Genomic DNA, 14,668 nt, shown 5'->3' on the forward strand with positions numbered 1-14,668 from the left:
ATATTTTCACATAAATCACATTTTGGAAAACAATTGCATTGCAACGCAGTTTGTGCAAGTCCAGAAAAGAGATGAGTTGCTTGCAATAAGACAAAAAATGGCCGGTTGCCGATCTCGTAAGTTCCAGGGGAAGCTCCTTAAGTTCGGCCATCCTACACACACACGTGACTGACCGCTCGCTCGCACCAACAGGAGGAGGAGGTTCATGTTATTCTCTACACTGCACTCAACCTGAGGGATTCCTACACTTTCAGTCTTTGAGGAGACATGAAAAACAGCGCATACCGCAGGAACGGTATAACGGAAAATATTAGCGGTTTTGAAACCATGAAAATTTCAAATCGCGGTATACCTTGAAACTGGTATTCGGCACATGCCTAGAACCTTGCTTTGTACACTTGGGCACATTCATGCTGGAATTTAAAAAGGACTTCCCCAAACTGTTCCCATAAAGTTCAAAGCATAGCATTGTCCAAAATGTCTTGGTATGCTGAAGCATTAAGATTCCCCTTCACTGGAAATAAAGTATCTAGCACAACCCCTAAAAAATAGCCCCATAACATTATCCCTTCTCCACTAAACTTTACAGTTGGCACAGTACAGTCAGGCAGGTAACAGTTTCCTGGTACCCACCAAACCCAAACTCAAGTATCAGACAGCCAAACAGAGAAGCGTGATTCATCATTCCACAGAGCCACATGCTCCAGAGTCCAGTGGCAGCATGCTTTACACCACTGCATCCAACGCCTGGCATTGTACTTGGTCATGTAAGTGTCAGCTTTGTTCCATGATTGGACGTTTCATGAGTTCGCACTTACATGTAATTGGATTGAATAAATAGTAAGCATATTTGGCGTGCTGTCGGGAGGGAGTGCTCCGAGCTCCGAATATAGCCCGAACCCAGAAAACTCCCCCAATCCCTAGTATGAGATGAAAATAGTTTAATAGAGAAGAGTTGGGGTGTAGAAAGAATGCCTGAAAACTGTCGTGGGACAGAGGTAAGTTGGCTGTGTATATATATGTATTGTGCTAGTTAAGCTGATTAACTATTCAGATTGTGCCGAATTGGTTGATTATCTGATCGTGCTCCTCCCGAACCTTGTTAATAAAGAGTGAGGGGAGGCAGGAACTTTGCTCTTTAGACCCGACAGAGGTGGAAACATGTGGGAGTGGTCATCCAAGATTCCACTGGCTGCCCTGGCTCGATGTTTCACAGCAGAGTGGAAGTCCTTCACTGAGAGATATCACAAGGTGACCTGGGCAATGGGCTCCTTGGCTAGGGCCATCCACTGTAGTAGACTGTGGCCTATCAGCATTCTTAAACTGCAGCCAAGGAGATGCCTCAACTCCAGAACTGTCCTCTTGATGGCAAAGGCCTCACACTTCACAGAAGCATAACATTTAATTCCCTTTACACAAGAAAAGTTGTAGAATTAAATTTGTATATATACAAAATGAAAGATATAGATTATAATGCGTTATCTTGCTTATTTTCTCATCTTGCATGCTAACAAGCAACTATGCTTCTAACCTCAGATAGAGAGCTGTTTTACAACCACACAATTTTCTGATAAAGTTTGTGAAGTTTTACTATGTTTTTGCTGATCTATGTGGGTAAAGAAGAAACTTGTCAACACAGTCAGCTAACAGTGGTTTTTGGGAACACAACCCTGAACTGTGAATCTGAAGCAACAGTTGTGACACTGTAGACTTTACTCAAGTTTTCTCGTGAGAAAGCAATCTTGTTCCAATGAAGTATGGACTATGGTTGCTTTCCTATGTGTCTTTATATATGCTCTAAGATGCACCTATTGTCAGTAGCTACGTTTACATGGACAGCTTTTTCATTTGGAATGAAATCATTCAAACGAATAAAACCAAACCGCTTTTACATGCTGAGATGCTAAAGTGATTTGGCTGATGTGTGTACAGCATGGATATATAGGGTTTCCCACTATTTTAACAATGCACATACAAGTGATTCCCTTTCCCATGCTTCTTTTCTTTCTTTTAATTTTTTTTTCTACTTCAGGCCCTAATTAGGAAACAACAAGCACATGAATGTCTGTGCCATGCTGCTTAACAAGCAGTACAAATGCCCCTTCCTGCACCTGTGGATAAGAGTCAGAAGCAAGCACTGGTGGGACAGTGTTGTCCTACACTACTATAGTGTTTACATGTCTTATCAAACAGATTAGAAAAGGTTTAAATCAAGCCTTAAAACCAGAATCAAATTTAAACCAGATTTAGATTTTTTTTTGGATTACTGTAGTTATGAGACTTTTAGGTCAAACTAAAAAACAATAAACTCCTAATTTGCTGTTTACTAATAATTAGTAAGGTAGTTGTTAAGTTTAGGTATGGGGTAGGATTAAGGGATCTAGAATATGGTCATGCAGAATAATGCATTCATTTATGCTTTGCAAGAACTAATAAACAGCCAATATGCAATGTGCATGATAATAAGAATCAGAATCAGAATCAGAAGAGCTTTATTACCAAGTATGTTTACACACACAAGGAATTTGATTTGACGACAGGAGTTTCCAGTGTAGAAGAAAGTACAAACATAGTGCAGACATACATGATAGTGCAGACATACATAGGAATAACACAGTAGGGATGTAATATAACACTAATATAATAATAAAAAAGAAAAATGGAATAATAATGTACTATATACAGAAATAGAAGTATAGGAAAAAATTTAATTGTTTAGATAAATGTACAGATGTATTTATTAGTGTGCAGATATGTTATTTACAAAGTGTGCAGTTTAATATAAATATAACTATGTTAGTTGTGATGGACCATGTATAATTATGAAAGATTAATTTTTCAGACTGAATATAGCCTGTGGGAAAAAAACTGTTCTTGTGCCTGGCTGTTCTGGTGGTCAGTGCTCTGTATCACCGACCAGAAAGCAACAGTTCGAAGAGAGAGTGGGCTGGGTGTGAGGGGTCCAAGGTGATTTTTTTAGCCCTTTCCCTCACTCTGGAGATGTAAAGATCTTGGAGGCTGGGCAGAGGGGCCCCAATAATCCTCTCAGCAGTCATGACTGTCCGTTGTAGTCTCTTGATGTCTGATTTGGTAGCTGAACCAAACCAGACAGTCATGGATGAACATAGGACAGACTCAATGATAGCAGAGTAGAACTGTTTCAGCAGCTCCTGTGGCAGGTTGAACTTCCTCAGCTGGCGAAGGAAGTACAACCTCTGCTGGGCCTTTTTTGCAATGGAGTCTATGTGAGTGTCCCACTTCAGGTCCTGAGAGATAGTGGTGCCCAGGAACCTGAATGACTCCACTGCAGTCACAGTGCTGTCCATGATGGTGAGTGGGGGGAGTGCAGGGGGTTTTCTCCTGAAGTCCACGATCATCTCCACAGTTTTGAGCGTGTTAAGCTCCAGGTTGTTAAGACTGCACCAGACAGCCAGCTCTTTAACCTCCTGTCTGTACACAGACTCGTCTCCGTCCTTGATGAGGCCGATGACTGTAGTGTCGTCTGCGAACTTCAATATAATAATTGCTGTTAATAGTGCTCATCGTCTGTTTTATTACGTCTTAAATTGATTTTTCCGTACATTTCTGCCATATGTACATTAACTGACAGTCACCACTGATAAACTACCACTAAATATTGTAGAAACTTAATTGGCTGTAAAGTTGCTTTGCAATGATTTGTATGGTGAAAAGCGCTGTACAAATAAACTTGACTTGACCATTTAGCGCCCAAACTCTGGAATAACCTACCTAACATTGTTCGGGAGGCAGACACACTCTTGCAGTTTAAATCTAGATTAAAGACCCATCTCTTTAACCTGGTTTACACATAAGACACTAATACGCTTCTAATATTCAAATCCGTAAAGGATTTTTAGGCTGCATTAATTAGGTCAACCGGAACTGGGAACACTTCTCATAAAACCCGATGTACTTGCTACATTGTTAGAAGAATGGCATCTATGCTAATATTAGTCTCTTTCTCTCTTATTCCGAGGTCACCGTAGCCACCAGATCCAGTCTGTATCTAGATCAGATGGTCACTGCAGTCACCCGGCTCCAGTACGTATTCAGACCAGATGGTGGATCAGCACCTAGAAAGGACCTCCACAGCCCTGAAAGACAGCGGAGACCAGGACAACTAGATGAGCCCCAGATACAGATCCCCTGTATAGACCCGGATAACTCTCATTAAATCCATGAAATGAAAGAGCTTGGAAGCCTATAGTTGGTGTTCCACACATTTAATGGCTGATACATGGCATCACTCTTCTTTCATACATGAGAGATTAACTCTTTCTTAGCGTTACAAATAAGAGTAAGGGCAAAATTATAACAAGAAGGCAAAGGGATCTTATCATCTATAGTGGTTCTCAATTCGCAGTCATATATAATTCTATCATCACATAGCACTTTCAATTTCAACCAAATATTTTTTTTACATGATTATATCACAAGTGATCACTAAATCTATTTGGATTAACTTATTATATATATATATATATATATATATATATATATATATAATACATATTTTTAAATCAAATACCCAAATAAATACAAATATAAATTGTACATATTAAGCAATTTCTTCACCTTCAGAATGTGATTTTACTGTGTTAAATGTAATTGAATTACTGTTTGGAAAAAATCAAGCTTTTTACACTTTTTAGAGTCAAACATTTGAAAATGTTTATTACATCAAAGTGAAATCTTCGACACTCGTTGACATAATTTCCACTTTTAGCATTGAGAAAAAAATTTGAGGAACAGAACATTCATCCAAGGAATTTAACGTCCATGTGCCATTGAAAAAAGCCACTCATTTTAGATGAACTTGCATTAACTTAAAAAAAAAAAAGAGAGAAAAGAAAAGAAAAGAAAAGAAAAGAAAAATGTCAGTCTATCACATTTGGACAAATTTGAAAAATACATTAGAATGCAAGGTCAACATTGTCAACTCAAGGTCAACATTGTCAACTCAAGGTCAACATTGTCAAGGTCAACTCCTTCAATACATTTATAACAATTCTCCTGATATTTGGTGCTTTTTTAAAACATCAATTTACTGAACATACATAATCTATAGCTTCATTTTTCAGAGAAATCATCATCATACTCATCATTTGTTCACCCTGTTGTAGTTCAAATCCATCAGACTTTGGTTATCTTCAAAACACAAATTCAAATATTTTATAATGAAACCTGAAAGCTTTCTTCCCCTCAGTGACAGTCCATGTAACCAAAACTTAGAAGATACAGAAAGTCATAAAATGAATCCATATGAAATGTATGTGTGTTTATATGTGATTAAAATCCTCAAGAATAAAGCAATCATATCTCTTCACAAAAACAAAAAAAACAACAACAGCAAAAAACAACAACAACACTCAATTCATATGGAATACTTTTAAAACTCCTTTACGTCCTTCTGGGATATTCTAAGTTTTTGTTACCTGAACTTTCAATGGATGGAAAGAAATCTCTCAGGTTTCATTAAAAATATCTTAATTTGTGTTTCAAAGATGAACCAATGTCTTATGGGTTTGGAACGTCATTTTTGGGTGAACTAACTCTTAAAGTCTCTGTGTCCATCTGTAGAAAAAACAAACAAAGAAAAAAAGGCTTGTTTTTCTGCCAAGCAGGGCTGCTTTTTCTTGTACTTGCGGAGCTTATCATCTTCTCCAAAATGTCTGTTTTTTCCTGCTATGAGAGATTTTGAGAAAAGGAATTGGGATTAGTTGTAGTATAAATATAATTGTTTGAGGTCAATACCTAAATAACATCATCATTTTCATTAAATCATCCAATACACTTCGTAATATATTAAAGCACCTAACCTCATTGCTATGGAATTGGCTGGGTATATGTGTCTGTATGGTACTGGTGGAAAAATCTCTTAAATTTAGTTGATAAAGTACAGCAGATTTCAACTGGCCTTAAAAAAAAGTAGCACTTACAGTTGTCATGTGACTTGATTACATCTCCTAACTGTTGTGAAAATTCATTAAATACATCTTTCCTAAAAAAATAAAAAAAAAGACAATGACAGCCATTACCATCTGGATTCAAGGAAAATAAAAGCATAGACAAGTAAACAGTAATAAAAATAAACAATTTGAGCGAGCAACAGGACCCGTAAATACATCAGAACAAATATACAAATGGGCTGAACAGTAATGAGAAATACTACAGAAATTGAATAAACTAACCATGATGTTTAAAAAAGAAATATCTTTACGTTATGAATTGAACGTGCACAAATTTTTCTTTTGTTGTTTGATTAACATTAACGACACAGACAGCAGGGAAGCTGCTTAACTTTAAAACTTGAATGCATGGATCCAATATATATGATTCATATCAGATTTTCTCGCTCAAGTTTACATTCGATTAAGACATAATTATGTAATATAATTATGTCATAATTATGTCTGTTAACCAACTGTGTTTGTTAATACTTGTATAGACAGACATTTTCAACATATTTTGTGTATATTTGACTATTCAAACGGTAGAAGTCAATGCTGACAGGTGGGTTTCTGTGCGCAGGCTTTGGGTGTGTGAGCACAGAAAGCTGTTGTGCGATTAACGTTTTCAGTTCTGTTTCATGATGAATAGCACTTTTAAAATATCAAGCTCTTTATCTTTCATTGATCCATGCTTTTTTGATCACTTTAACGTGCCAATAACTTTAAGCAATCCGTCCAATGAAAGATGGGTGGATGTATGTTCATGCCGCCATTATTTGTATTATTTGTATGACATTATTTGTATAATTACTCACCGATATTATGGAATTGTGTGTCAGCCACGGTCTTGATGGGGGAAAACAATATGGCCACCGATCAGAAAATTCTCAAACTGAACCTTGATGACGTCAGTGTCATTGTCATTTGATGTGAAGCAAATAGTTTAAATTACACCAACAAAATGCTCCAGTTACTAATGTAACCTCAGTTCCCTGAGATAAGGGAATGAGCCTTTCTTCGCTGATGCTTATGGGGAAATTCCTGTTTACTCTGATATTGAAGCCTGATTTGTTCAACAATGGTGCTTCAACTCACCAAGGGGAGGAGCCAACCGCTATATAGGTTGGATCTGAGCACCATTTCCAATGAAGTGTCAGTCATTGATTTGCGTGCAGCCTTATAGCACGGCAGCCTACGCAATGCTCGTTCCCTTATCTCAGGGAACTGAGGTTATGTTAGTTACCCTTTCAAACAGTCTCTCCTGTTGCGTCACTGAAGCTTATGGGGATTGCATCCAATAGCACCCTGCTATAAGCAAGTGCAGAACGAAGCCGCTCTGAGATCCCAGCCCCGGATCACTCGGACTGAGGGCTCCTGTAAGCATGAGCTAATAATGAGACCCAAGCCACTTAGGCTGAGGACTACGCTAAGGTAGATGGCTACGACCAGCCGGTGGCCACACAAATATCATTGTGACGAGAGGGGCGGGGCCGAGAGCCGTGGGAACGGAGCGAGGCCGGTGGAGTAATTGATAATGAGCGACACCTGCACCACTCACCGGTCTCGAGTCTCATGGAGGACCAGGCCTGATCCTCTCTCGTCTTTCCCTGTCGTCACTCCTCCTTTGTATCCTTCCGGAGCTCCTCTGTGAGACTCGAGACCGGTGAGTGGTGCAGGTGTCGCTCATTATCAATTACTCCACCGGCCTCGCTAAGTTCCCACGGCTCTCGGCCCCGCCCCGCCCCGCCCCTCTCATCACAATCATCAATAGAAATCCTGCTGGACCACGCCCAGGAGGAGGCTATTCGTCTGGTGGAGTGGGCCTTCACATCTATAGGACACTTGAAAACCAACTGAGGCATAAGCCAGGGATCATAGCATCAACCATCGTAACCGGCAGCCCTTTAGAGTGGCCTCTGAAGCATTCAAAGTGCTGCTCTGAGTGCCTAAACTGGCCAGAGCACTCAACATACACTCTAAGAGCCCAAACCTGGCAGAGTGGATTAGGACCCTGTTTACCTTCTGAATTGGGGAGTGCTAGGAGGGTGATGACTTGTGCTTTGAACAAAAAGTGGAGAGCACTTTTGGCACATAGCAGTGTCTCAGTTTGAGGATGACTCTACAGTCGTTAGGCCTAAACTCAAGACAGGAAGCACTGACTGACAGTGCTTGCAGGTCACCCACTCATATGACCGATGATAGAGCCAGAAGGAGGGTGGTCTTAACTGACAGGGACCGCAAGTCAGCCGACTGGACCGGCTCAAAGGGAGGACCTCGCAGAGCCCTGAGGACTATTGATAAGTCCCCAGTTGGCACAAGGCCCCTTAGAAACTTAACAACTAGGTCATTTCTGCTGACTGACAGGCCAGCCATGAGAGAATTATTCGCCATGATGGGTGCCACATACTTTGAGTGTGGAAGGGGTGTTCCCCTTGTCCAGCAGCTCTTGTAAAAAGGTTAGCATGTAGGACACGTTGCATGATGACAGGTCCTGGTTCCGTGCTGCAAACCAGTCAGAAAAGACTGACCATTTAAGGGTCTAAAGACATCTTGTAGACGGAGTTCTAGCTTCAACAATTGTATTAGCTACACTCGCGGGGAGCTGCAAAGGCTCCCGTCGAGGGGCCAAACATGAAGGCTCCACAGCTCTGACCGGGGATGCCAAATCATGCCCTTTGCTCTGATGCAGCAGTGGGTTACCTTGAGATAAAAATGTCCAAGGCATCAAGCGTGGGATGGGACATGGCTTTTGGCCAAAACTGGAGGGGCCGCACGTGAAGCAGGCCCAGAGGAATCACAGAGGAAGCGCCCGACATGAGACTGAGCATCCTCTGAAAAGCTCTGTGGGGATGTGAAATCCCCAGTTTAAATGACGCCGCTAGTCACTGAACAGTCATGAAACATTCCGGTGTAATCCATGCCCACATCTGGGCAGAACCGATAACTGTCCCCAGGAAGACTACTTGCTGGGTGACAGAGAGCTCTTGGCTAAATTAATTATTATCCCAAGCTGCTCCAAGTGGCTGAGCAGCATCTGGCTAAGACTAGCCAATTGGTCGACTAGGTCATAATGAGGTTTCCCATCTGTCTCAGAGGGGAAAGAGCCGCGTACGTGCACTTCGTAAAGTGTGTAGGGCCAGAGACAGTCAGAATGGTAGGACTGTATATTGATAAGCCACCCGCTCGAACGCGAATCTCAAGAGCGGTATGTGATGAGGGGCTATCTGGATGTGAAAGTAAATGTCTTTCATATCCACCACTAAAAAACCAGTCCCTGGGGCATATTGTGCAAGGATCTGCTTTCAAGTCAGCATCTTGAATGGGCAATTAATAAGCGCAAAGTTCAGATGCCTGAGCATGCCATTTTTCTTGGGAACAAGGAAGTAGCGGCTGTAAAAGCCTGACTCGCTGTTTGCTAGAGGAACCGTTTCCATGGTTCCTTCTGCAAGCAGAGTTTGCACTTCAGACTTGAGAACATTGTTGTCCTGTACTGAAGTTTGAATAATGCTTCTGAAGCTAGGTGGCCTGCGGGCGAACTGGAGCGAGTAACCTCATTCTACAGGGCTGAAGTGCTTAGGCAGGAAGTGGCATATGACCTGCGATAAACAGTGTGCTGCAGTGAAGCGGTTTGCAAATCTTCTGGGTAGGTGGCGGGTAGATGTGTGCAGCGACTGTCTCTCCTCGAAGGGGAGCATGCCACATCCTGTTACTTCAATGTTGTTAACAGAGGTGAGGGCGGCAGAAATAGAACATTAACATGCACCGGGTAGGGGTCGTGCCTCGCCTTGGTAAGTTCATTGTGAACTTCCAGGAAAAACAGCACCGGTCTCTAGCAGGGGATTCATTGAAAACAGCCCAGCGGGCATCATTCGTCTAAACGGCTGTGGGCAGGCTCTTCCGGAGCCGATCATTCTAAGCTGAGATTCTTCACAACCTGGTGAGAATGCGAATCAGTTCACTCTCCTCCAGCCCATAATAACCCATTGGGGAGAAGGGTGTCTGAAGCGGTCAGTGATATACAGTAGAATCATCAGTGACATCAGTGATCAGTGATCATCAGCATTCTCCTCTGCTCCGCCTAAAAAGATCAAACCACTCATAGATGGTTACACTGATCCTCACGTGTAAACACACCGGCGGATCAAAATTCTGTGCGAGACTCATGCTCTCACAGTGAGAGCAGTCTGCCTCAGTGAGCGCAGCCTCAGCGTGGGCATGGACCAAGCACATCCAAATCTGAAGCTGTCAGTGATATAGAATCATCGGTGACAGCATTCTCCTCTGATCTGCCTAAAAAGATCAAACTGCTTGATGCAGACGAGGGGTGCTGATCCTCACGTGTAACACACTGGAGCGTGAGATCCCTCACGTGAGAGCGAGAGGGGAGGGATCGCCTGCACTGGAGAAGGCAATCCACGAGCAAAGCAGGGACAGATTCGTGCTCTCGCAGTGAGAGCAGTCTGTCTTAGTGAGCGCAGCCTCAGCGTGGGCTTGGCCCAGACAAGCGGCACAACGAAATCGGATGCTGTCAGCGATATGAAACATTTTAGATTTTGTACTCTCTCATGGGTTTGCCGTTTCTGATATTGAGATATCTGATTTCCTGCTCTCTGACCATAAGCCGATTTTATTTTCTATGTCTCTTCCTAATCTTTCTGTCTCGGTCCTATTCCTCTAAGTTTGGGTCAAATTTTGGTTACACTTTATTTTGATAGTCCACTTACTAACTATAAGTAACTTTGTAACTACATGTCAAGTAATTCTCATTAATTTGCAACTACATGTCTACTAACTGTCAGAGTAGACAGTTAGGGTAGGTTTAGGGTTAGTAGAATAAGTTGACATGTACTTGCAAAGTTTCTCATAGTCAGTATGTTGTATATTGTGGACCCATTAAAATAAAGTGTCAGAAGGTATTAAGCAGACAGTCTACTAATACTCTAATGACTGCTAGTTGACATGTAGTTGCAAAGTTACTTACTGTTAGTAGAATGTCTAAAGTGGACTATCGAAATAAAGTGATACCCAAATTTTAATCAGTGTTTTATGGAGTCTTGCATTAATTTATCTCTGGATCTACTGTTACTTGACCTGGATGCTGACCAACATCTAAGTCTTCTAAAGTCTTGTCTGGCTGGATGTTTAAGAAATCACTGCTCCACTCAAGACCTATAAGCACAAATCTAAATCTGTTCCATGGCAAAATTCTGATACTCGACTCCTACGACAAGCTTGTAGAAAGGCTGAGAGCAAATGGAAAAATGATAAATTGCATGTTTCACTTCAGTTGTTTAAAGACAGCTTATCAGCTGATCAGTCCGCTGCTAAATCTGCTAAAGCTACTTATTTTTTCTGATTTAATAATAATAAAAAACACTGTACTCCGAAAGTTCTGTTCTCAGTTATTAATTCTGTTGTTAATCCCTTTGTTAATACTGTGCCTGATGCCTCTGATGCTCTATGTGAAAGCTTCTTGAGACACTTCATCGACAAAATTTCTAATTTGAGACTCAAAGTCTGTTTTCTCCACACTGAAACTCCTCTTTCTTTGCTGCATCCTGTTTCTTGGGATGTTTTTGAACCCATTTCTCTGCAATCACTGAAAGACATCATTGTTAATATTAAACCATCTTTATCTATCTTCATTATACATCCTAAATTTTAAAAATTAATTGTTGACTGTGTCGGGCCAGGTTTGGTGTCTTTTTTCAACAAGTGCCTCTCAACTGGCTCTGTTCCTGCTAATCTTAAAGTGGCTACTGTCACTCTGCTTCTCAAGAAGCCTTCATTAGACCCTTCTATTCTGAATAATTTCCGTCCCATTTCTGTCTTACCATTTATCTCAAAGGTTCTAGAAAAAAATTGTATTTGACCAACTGCAGCTTTTTCTAAACCATAATTGTATTTTGTTTTTGTCAATTTAGGCAATTTTTCTTCCTCCGTAGCTCATCTCACTTGTGGCCTCCCTTAAGGCTCGATATTGGCGCCCTCCCTTTTTTCCCTGTACATGCTTCCTCTGGGTTGCATTCTAAGAAGGCATGGGGTATCTTTTCATTTTTAAGCTGACGATACCCAGATTTATTTACCTTTTAAGATAAATTATCCTTCAGCACTTGTGCTTAGATGAGGTCAAAATCTGGCTAGAACACATTTTTTTAACGCTAAATGAAAATAAAACTGAGATGAATGTTTTCAGTCCTACTGATCATTCTCAGCCTACCAGCCTAGATCTGGGCAGATTATCGGCCTACAGATCTTCTTGTGTGCGAAATCTGGGTGTCCATTTTGATGAGTCATTAAAATTGGATAAACATATCTCTTCTGTAATTGGTTCAAGGTTTTACCAACTATGGTTGTTGTCAAAAATCAAACACTTTTTAAATGCTACAACTTTAGAGATGGCTGTCCATGCTTTTATCACCTCACGTTTAGCTTACTGTAACTCACTTTAGTGCAGTATTTCAAAGTCACAAATTACTCGCCTATAATTGGTCCAAAATGCTGCTGCCAGATTTCTCCAAATAGCCGCAAACGTGACAGCATCACCCCCATTCTGAGGACCCTCCATTGGCTGCCTATTCAATTTAGGATTGATTTTAAAATCCTCTTACTGGTGTACATATCTTTACATAGTCAAGCCCCTAGTTATCTCTCAGAGCTGTTGCATTTTTATACTCCAATTAGAAGTTTAAGGTCCAGTGATCAGAATCTCCTTTTACTCCCTCAGTCCAGACTTAAACGTAGAGGGGATCAAGCTTTTTCTGTGGTTGGGCCTTGGTTATGGAACAATCTGCCACTTGAGATCAGAGGTGCACCCTCCCTATCCATTTTCAAGTCCCTTTTAAAACACACACTTGTTCGATCTGGCCTTAATACCCCTTTCTTATTACATTGCAGTATGGCTTTGATTATTACTTTGTCTTTAGAATGCTTTTCTTTCTCTTCATTCTTTTTGGTCTTTTATATTTATATATTTTATTTCTGTTTTATGTGTTAGATTTAGAGTTAGATTTTTATGTACAGCACTTTGGTCAGTCTTGTGGCAGTTTTTTAAATGTGCTTTATAAATAAATGAACTTGAACTTGATGAAATCATCTGTGACAGCGTTCTCCTCTGATCCGCCTAAAATGATCAAACCATATATATTTGCTTCTCCCATTAATTGATATGCATGCCTCCCTTTATGTCATTGAGTTGTGAAATGAAAGTGAAAGTAAACAAGTGGCACACAGAGTTTTCCGTTCAGCCACACACTCGTATATATGGGTGCTGATCCTCACGTGTAAAACAAACAGGCGGATCAAAGTATTGCGGAGACAGTGAGCACGCAGGAACTGTCCTGGTGTGAGATCACCACTCAAGCTCAGTTGCTCAGCCCTGTGACTCCACTGTTTCCTTCTTTGAGTTATCTGAGAGGGGAGAAACAGGAGAGCGGGGCTGCCTTCATTGAAGAAGGCAATCCACGAGCGGAGAAGGGCGAGACTCATGCTCTCAGAGAGAGCATTTTGTTCCGGTGAGCGCAGTCTCTGCGTGGGCTCTGCCCAGTCCCCATCTTCATCATGCAGGGGGTTTCTTCATGAGTCACACTCACATTGCGGCATTTGCAACAATGTCGTTGGAAATTTGCTCAGAAATTTGCTCTTTTAATTACACCGGATGGCCACAGGGGAAGGCTTCCGGCTTTATTCTTTATAACATCCTGTTCCGGCTCTCTGTGCTGCTTCTGTAAAGATACACGCATACGCCTTCTTTGAATAAATATAGCCAAAATCCGTCAAAAACCCACCAAAGTCCGTTGCCATGACTTATCGCGAGAGGCAAAAGGTTACGTTTTAGTCGCATAAAATTGGTTAATGGAAATGCCGTCATTTCGCACTACTTTTTTATCGACATTTAGAAAATATCGCCAAAGTTTTGCGTAAATCTGTAATGGAAACGCGCCTAGTGACGCAAAGAGAGAGACTGTTCAAAAGGGAACTTAGTTTTATTCTAGTTAACTAAATAATTTACTTTAGCTCAATGACAAGACAGAAAAGTACATTTATTATGTCGGATCATGTATAAAATGTCATTAAGTGCTTTAAACCAACCGTATCTAGGTTACATATGTAACCATGGTTCCCTGAGGAAGCAAGACGCTGCATCGAGATTTGCTTTGGGAACGCCCCTGCGCGACCGCGTTCTGAAGCACGTGTAAAATCAGTCCAATGGAGCAGCGAGACATCACGAGCGGGGTGAAGTGAGCGCCAGGAAGTATAAAAGCGCATCCGGCAGAGCGCAAGTTAGCTTCGATGAATTAGCGCCTGGAGGGATGCAGGGAGTATGGCAAAGAGATGCAGCATCTCGTTCCCTCGGGGAACCATGGTTATATACGTAACCTAGAGACGTTCCCCTTCAGGAACTTGAGCTGCGTCGAGATTTGCTTTGGGAACAAAAATACCCACTGCTCCATACTACCAAGTCCCTGCCTGTGTGTGTATCAGATGAGCACATCACGAAGAGAGAACTTGGGAACCTGGGGTAGATGCCAGGTCTATGTTACAGAAGCGGACAAAAGTGTGCGGAGAGGACCAGCCCGCCGCAGCACAAATGTCCTGCATGGCCACACCCAAGTTGAAAGCCTTGGAGGCTGCCATACTCCTGGTCGAGTGCGCTCTGACCCCAATAGGTGACGGGAGGCCAGAGGACTCGTAGG

This window comes from Sinocyclocheilus grahami, unplaced genomic scaffold (assembly GCF_001515645.1).
Source record: "Sinocyclocheilus grahami isolate Dianchi unplaced genomic scaffold, SAMN03320097.WGS_v1.1 scaffold36.1, whole genome shotgun sequence".
Classification (NCBI taxonomy): Eukaryota; Metazoa; Chordata; class Actinopteri; order Cypriniformes; family Cyprinidae; genus Sinocyclocheilus; species Sinocyclocheilus grahami.